Below are 6,783 nucleotides of genomic sequence, written 5' to 3'. Positions count from 1 at the left end.
TGACCACAAGAATAAACGCTGTGTTAATTCATCATGGAGTCAGTTGTCAGTTTATAGAAGGATTTCTCCAACAGTAACTACATGCATACGGCAGTAAAATGTCATCTTGACTGCCAGTCTTGTTACATTCTCCCCAATTTCGAGTCACATTACTCCTGAAACATTTCTGTTCATGTAGTATTTGGTTTAAAAGCCTTTGTCTGCGATTTTTGACTGTAGAAAGTGCTACTACATTCTGTTAGTGTCCACTGCTAAACATGGCAGCTACAGCAGTAAACAATGTCATTTGGACTGCCAATGTTATTTTATTCTCCCCAATTCCAGGTCACATAACTACTTAAACAGTAGTGTTTGTTTCAGAAACCTTTATCTGTGAATTTTGAAGGTTTAAAGTGCTGCTTAGTTCCATTACAATCCAACGTTAGCACAGCCGACTATTAAGTAGCTGCATTATAATGAGACAATCTTGGCGGACAATCCTGGTAATCTCTCCCCAAATTCCGGTCACTTTACAATTGGGACATGTCCGGTTGTGTAATATTTGGTTTATAAGCCTTTATTGGTGTTTTTAATTGTACAAAGTCCTGCTATAAACTTTGTTGCAATAGCTGCAGTTGATACTAGCTAGTGAAACAAAACTTAATCGCACCGGAGATTCCAGGAAACACTTGTCTGCACTGCAATCAGTGCAGACTGGGCTTTTGAGGAGGAGGGATTAAAGAAACAGGTGCTGCTACAGAACATCTCATACAAAGGATGACTACATGTGCAGCAGCCATTAGCAATATGAGAAAAATAAAGTGTGTTATGGTTTGGTGTTCTGTCTTATCTTTTTATGGTAGTCTGTTTTCCTGTTTATTTCTTACCCTGGATATGTCTTCTGATTATTGTATGGTATTATTTTTGGTCTTGTCTTGTATATGTTCTGTTTCCTTTTTGATTTTAAAGTCTGGGTCTCTGTCTGGTCTTGTCTTTAGTTTAACTTCCTGTGTTTTCCCGCTCCCATGATTACCTGATGTTTTCCCTGTTTCCCAGCCCTTATGTCTCCTGCCTCTTGTTGCCTCGTTACCCTCTGTATTTAGTCTGCAGTAAACAGTTTAAATTTGAGCATGCGCAACTCACATCTGCACTCGACTCTCATCGAGTAGTGACAGGGAGTAAGGCAGACCGACCATGGTGTGCTAGCTGGCAAAATTAGCATTAGATTAGTCGGCTATCTATACAGCTAACATTAACGTTGCTGGTGAACTTATTCGTGGGTTAGCCCCATAGAATGTAGCCCAGTGCTGTTATCTGTGGTCAAAACAATCATACTAAAAATAACTTTATGAGTGTGTTGAACGATGTTGTAACCTTTTGTTACCCACCAAGCATTAATATTAACGTTAGCTAGCTACTTGTCAACCAGCACATTGTAGTAACTTTAAGCTGGATTGATATTGAAATGTATCAGTGAATAAGGTCTCAGCTGTATTACTGTTTTGCAAAGTGGTATGTTATTAATCACAAAATGATGCTGTGTGGCAAAAAAACAGTATTTCGGTTATAAGTTTTTCTTTCTGTGTCTTTGTATGATTTACAATTACTCTCAAACATATCATCTGGGTGCCCATGTTTTGACAGAAGTTACAAGTAGTACTAGAGGGTGAAAGGTTACATGACGCCACTGACGTGTCTAAATGACCCGTGTCTAAAATGAAAATAACCGATCAGCCCTCTGCTGTTTGAGCAGTTCTGAAAAGTATAATTAAAAGAGCCATGGACGACAAGAGGAGCATCTGTCCAGCAACAATACACAGGAGGTTTAACTATAGAGGCTGTTATGCAACATCAGGTCACCTGAATGCGCAGCTGGCAGATGAGCTAAACCCCCTACGCCCCCACCTGGTTCCTGCACTACCCCAGCCCTGCCCCCATCCACATCTGGTTCGTGCACTCCACTCAATGTGAGGGTGCACGATGTTGGACGAGTACCCCTGGCAGTGAACCCCAGGAAGGCTGCTGGCTCAGACAGAGTTTCTGGCAAGGTGCTCAGGGCGTGCGTTCACCAGCGTTCAATAAAATCATCCCAGACATTCTCATCACCAAACTAGTAACTCTCGGCCTCCCCCCCTCCCTCGTGTGCTTGGATAAAGGATTTTCTGACCAATCGGCCCGGGACAGTGAGACTACGCCCCCACCTCTTACTCTTCTGCTGAGCACTGGCTCCCCACAGGGCTGTGTGCTGAGCCCCCTCCTGTACTGTCTCTACACCCACGACTGCAGTCCTGCCCACAACAAAAACCTCATTGTCAAGTTTGCTGACGACGCCACAGTGGTCAAACTCATCTCAAAAGGAGACAAGGCAGCCTACAGAGAGGAGGTCCTGAACTTGACAGCCTGGTGTTCTGAGAACAACCTGGCTCTGAAAATCAAGAAACCCAAGGAGATCATTGTTGACTTCATGAAGAAGTCCTGTACATCAACGCGAGTGTGTGGAGAGGGTCCACTCCTTTCAAATTCTCGGCGTCCTTATCTCCGCTGAAATCTCCTGGACAGACAACATTACAGCTGTCATCAAGAAGGCCCAACAGCGGCTACACTTCCTGAGGGTCCTCAGAAACTTAGACCCTAACCTGCTGCTGACCTTCTACCACTTGTCCATTGAGACCCTGCTGATGAACTGTTTCACAATACGGCTTTGATCTGTTTGACCTGTTGCCCTCAGAAAGGCACTACAGGTGCATAAAAGCAAGGACTAACATACTCAAGAACAGTTTTTCCCAAGAGCCATAACCACTCTGAACCCACACATGCACTGACTTCACTTCACAGCCTACTACCCCCTGCCCCCAGACTTTCTTCTTCCCACCTACTGTGCAATACTTAAAATACAATACTTTAAAAGACACACAAAGAAATTCTGTGCAATAATGAATACAGTGCAATATTTAAAATGTTATCATTAAACTTCAGAACTGTGCAATATTTAATACTTTTGATACACCATTAACTGCAATTTCAGAACTCAACAAATGTTATTTTCATAATGTGCATAAAAAACATTTTTCTCTTTCTTACTATTTATATATTTATACAGTTGTCTTTGGAACTGTGCACCTCCCCCCTTTCTTTTGTACTACTTATATTTTGTTCCATGTTATATTCCTTCTTGTTGACACTGGAAAAGGGTTGCTTTAATCTCGTAGCACAGATATTGCACATGTGTATAATGACAATAAATGCATTCTATTCTATATAATTTTAAGTTACATATGCTGCAGTGCTTCATAATACAGAAGCAATGCCCCAAGTGGAAACTAAGAAAATAGGATGTATTTGCCCCATTGGCAAACATTGGAAAAGGGCTCAATATGGTGGACTACTATTTTGAAGCCAGGGCTTTAGACTGAAAGCCTGATATATAAGAATGCATGATTTTATTCTATAATGATCATGGGATCAAAAACTTTGGTTATAATGGGTTTCAGTGGGACAATTTTGTCCTATTAGGGTTTGACTGTCTGTATTTTGATTACTCTGTTTATAGGATCTGAAATTGAAATTTCAAAATGCAGGTAAAAACTCACATTCTTACTAAAAGGATAATCATTGACACAGCCAAAATTTTACACAAAAACAAAAATGAGGGATAAATGTCCCTAGTGAGGCACAAGGATTAACAGTAAAACATGTAAACATTTTCTAGTACAAACACAAAAGTTTTATCCTGAAATTGCTATATAATAGTTTCCCTTTAACATAATGACTTCAGCCTTACTTTAATTTCTCACTGTCTCCCTCTGAAATCTCACTGCAGATGTATACAATGAAATCCGGGTTACACTTTACTTCCAACAATGTTGTGGAGTGCAGGAACAATGGTAACTGTCCTATGGACAAAAGGCAAAGTTGGGGACAGTCCGGCAGCAACACCCGGCAGCTATCCCATTGATGTAGGCGTATCCTTGGCCGTGATAGCCGCAGGAGATGCGGCTAGTCCCGGTCCGCAAAGTAAGTCTCTCAGCAGTGTTACACCGCTGAGACACTTGCTTCTGAGAGAGTAACAACAAACCCTTCTGACCCCTCGGTGTTGAAAACATTCTAAAAGTGATGCTGATTGAATTATTTAGTGATATTGTGGTTTTAGCTGAGTGGCTAATACTAGCTTGCTTGCTCGATAACTAGACTTAGACTTAGAGACTTAGACTTTGACTTCTCTTTATTAATCCTTTTGGGATGACTCCTGCAAGGAGCAAAATACAGTATAGAGAAAAAGAAGACAGTATAAAGATAACGTTAATAATAATAATAATAATAATAATAATAATAATAATAATAACAATCAAACCTTTGGCTATAAAAAGACATTCACCATAAATTATTAGTTAAGAGCAGTTCAAGTATCCAGGTATTTATGTGAGTCCAGGTATGTATGTGTATGTACTGTCCTCTTTACCTATTTCCTCGTCTCCCCGAGTGAGAAGTTGTATAGTCTAATGGCATGAGGGACAAAGGACTCCTTGAGTCTGCTGGTCCTACACTTGGGAAGGAGCAGCCTTCCACTGAACAGGTTCCTCTGGTTGATGATGACGGTGTGCAATAATGTCCCAGTCAACCTAGTCAGTAATTATTTGGGGAAAACTGCAGCAATTTGGCTGAAAGGAACTAAACGTAACGTGGATAAAACTGTACTGGATAACCTCATCTGTGAACATATATGTTTTAATCTGCAAATGTATTAAACAATGTATACTACAACTCCCATAATGCCACTTTACAACGTCATCAAAAGTTAGTTTTTACATCCATTGTTTCCATTAAGAGATCCATAGTGGCAAAAAATTACATATTTTACATTTAACAACAGCAACGGAGTAAGAGTTCTGTCAGCTTTGCTTTATTGTTGTAGTGAGTGAAAACATAACCAAGGTGTTACGCTAATGCAACTCAACTTCAAATCACCCTGATGTTCGGCCCAGGACAAGGAAAAAAAAAATTGGAGCCCAACTCCTTATCCCTGCTCGCCCTTAGACACAAAAGAAAAACGAGATTAACAATTACTGAAACAGTTTGCGTTGAAATTTCAACACAGAAAATTACAAGGGACATTTAGATGGACAACGGAGCATGGCAAATGATAATTGGGACATTGCTAAATTCCACCTAAACTGGACAACCGCTGCAGGAGCACATTAATCAGTCCCATGGTGCAATTTTATCCACTCTCAGAAATGGTGAGACTGTAAAGCGTAGACTCGTGCAGGGGCCTGAGACATACTGTCATTACCGTGGATATATGAGATATATAGAGAGATATAGAAATTGTCGCCCCAGCTTTCATTGCCGACATAAAATCCTTGTCTGACCAATGCTCTGGCCCAAAGTGTTGTTGTCAACACAGCAAACCACAGATGCAGTCTGGTAACCTGAGACCTTTAGTATGTGTTGACAGCTAATTCTTCCCACCCCCTCTTGCTAAGCATCCACAAACAGTACTGCTTCATTCAACTGAAACCTGGCAAAATCAAGAGGATTACATAACACTAAACCAAGCCATGCCACCCAGCTATGTTTATGTCCAGAAGCCCCGCTCCAAGGGCTGTGGTGGTGGGATGACTGTAATACACCAAAAGGACTTCCTTGTCAAAAAGCTTTCAGTACCCAATGTCACCTCTCTGGAATGCCGTTCAGTCTAATTGGGTGGCTATCCTTCAGATTGTCCTTATATGGTGTCCCCCAAAGCCTCCACCATCTTCATGTCTGAGCTATCAGAGCTACGCTCACATGACAGTGTACTTAAACTGATCTTGTAAAGAGAGCCTGTGACCCTAAGACGAATGGGACACAACAGGGCACTTCATGGCTTCCGAGAAATTAACAGCATCACCTTGCCGGTCAAGTTGAGCTTTGTGATACCAAAAGTGAAGGAGATCGTCATATCTCACCAAATCTGCAGAGGGTAAATCACCCTGTTTTCCAAGGAAAGGAGGACGTTGTGTTTCTCCTACGAGTCAACCTTAAATAGATCTCCATCCATCTGCCGGACGGAGCTTTTCTGTTTCGTTAAAGCACATGCCCATGTTTAACCCGTTGTGTTCATTGTGGAGACCCGCCGAACAAGCTAACGGGCCACACATCGAACAAGTAAGGGGCTTTATGAGAGATTCAGGGCAGAGTTAGGACAAGAGTTTTGTTTATTAACGAGTAATTTGCTACTGTTGCATTCGCTATTGTCTGTTATCATTAATGTAATCAGAGCTGCTATTCTCCAAATTTATTGCTGTGAAGAATATCCCTGATATGGTTGAAGTTGTGTTGAAACTGTGTTAAACTGTAGCATTCCGATTCATCATTCCTGTGTCCCCTCCTTGTCCGTAAAAGTCTCGCGGGATTCTCCACTATTTCACCACTATGAGTAGCCATTTTGAATATTTGCAACTACAATAACCCAAAGCAGGCGGCGGTGCCCTCCGACCGCCATCTTGAACCCCACACTGATAGCCCGACAGTGTGGTCGCTGCTCCTACATCCCCCCTACCCCATTTTTACTCCTCCTATCCTTCCTACCTATCTATACACATACACACACACAAGCTGGATTGTTTGTAGCTAGAGATCGATACATAACCAGTTGTTGTTGTTCTGATTATATGTGTATTGTGTAGTAACCGCTGGATTATACTGTCAGTGCTCGATCCTTCAACCTTCCAGTGTCCCCTTTTAAAGGTAAAAGATTAAATTAATCAAATTAATTGATATTTTTACTTAAGGGAGACTATTGAGTCTTGAGTATTGAGTCAG

At 41.3% G+C, this 6,783-nt stretch overlaps 1 long non-coding RNA gene across 1 annotated transcript in view; it reads left to right on the top strand.

Annotated features, from left to right (window-relative positions):
• The window catches only part of LOC117953705, an 18,805-nt gene extending 17,273 nt beyond the window's left edge, over positions 1-1,532 (top strand). The window contains exon 3 of the long non-coding RNA XR_004658666.1: positions 1,159-1,532. This is a non-coding gene — a long non-coding RNA (uncharacterized LOC117953705). The remainder of the gene's footprint in view (positions 1-1,158) is intronic.
• The last annotated feature ends 5,251 nt before the right edge of the window (positions 1,533-6,783 follow it).

The sequence above is a fragment of the Etheostoma cragini genome, chromosome 12, assembly GCF_013103735.1.
Source record: "Etheostoma cragini isolate CJK2018 chromosome 12, CSU_Ecrag_1.0, whole genome shotgun sequence".
Taxonomy (NCBI): domain Eukaryota; kingdom Metazoa; phylum Chordata; class Actinopteri; order Perciformes; family Percidae; genus Etheostoma; species Etheostoma cragini.
The sequence above is the reverse complement of the archived record's forward strand: the minus strand, read 5'-3'. Positions and strand labels throughout refer to the sequence as shown.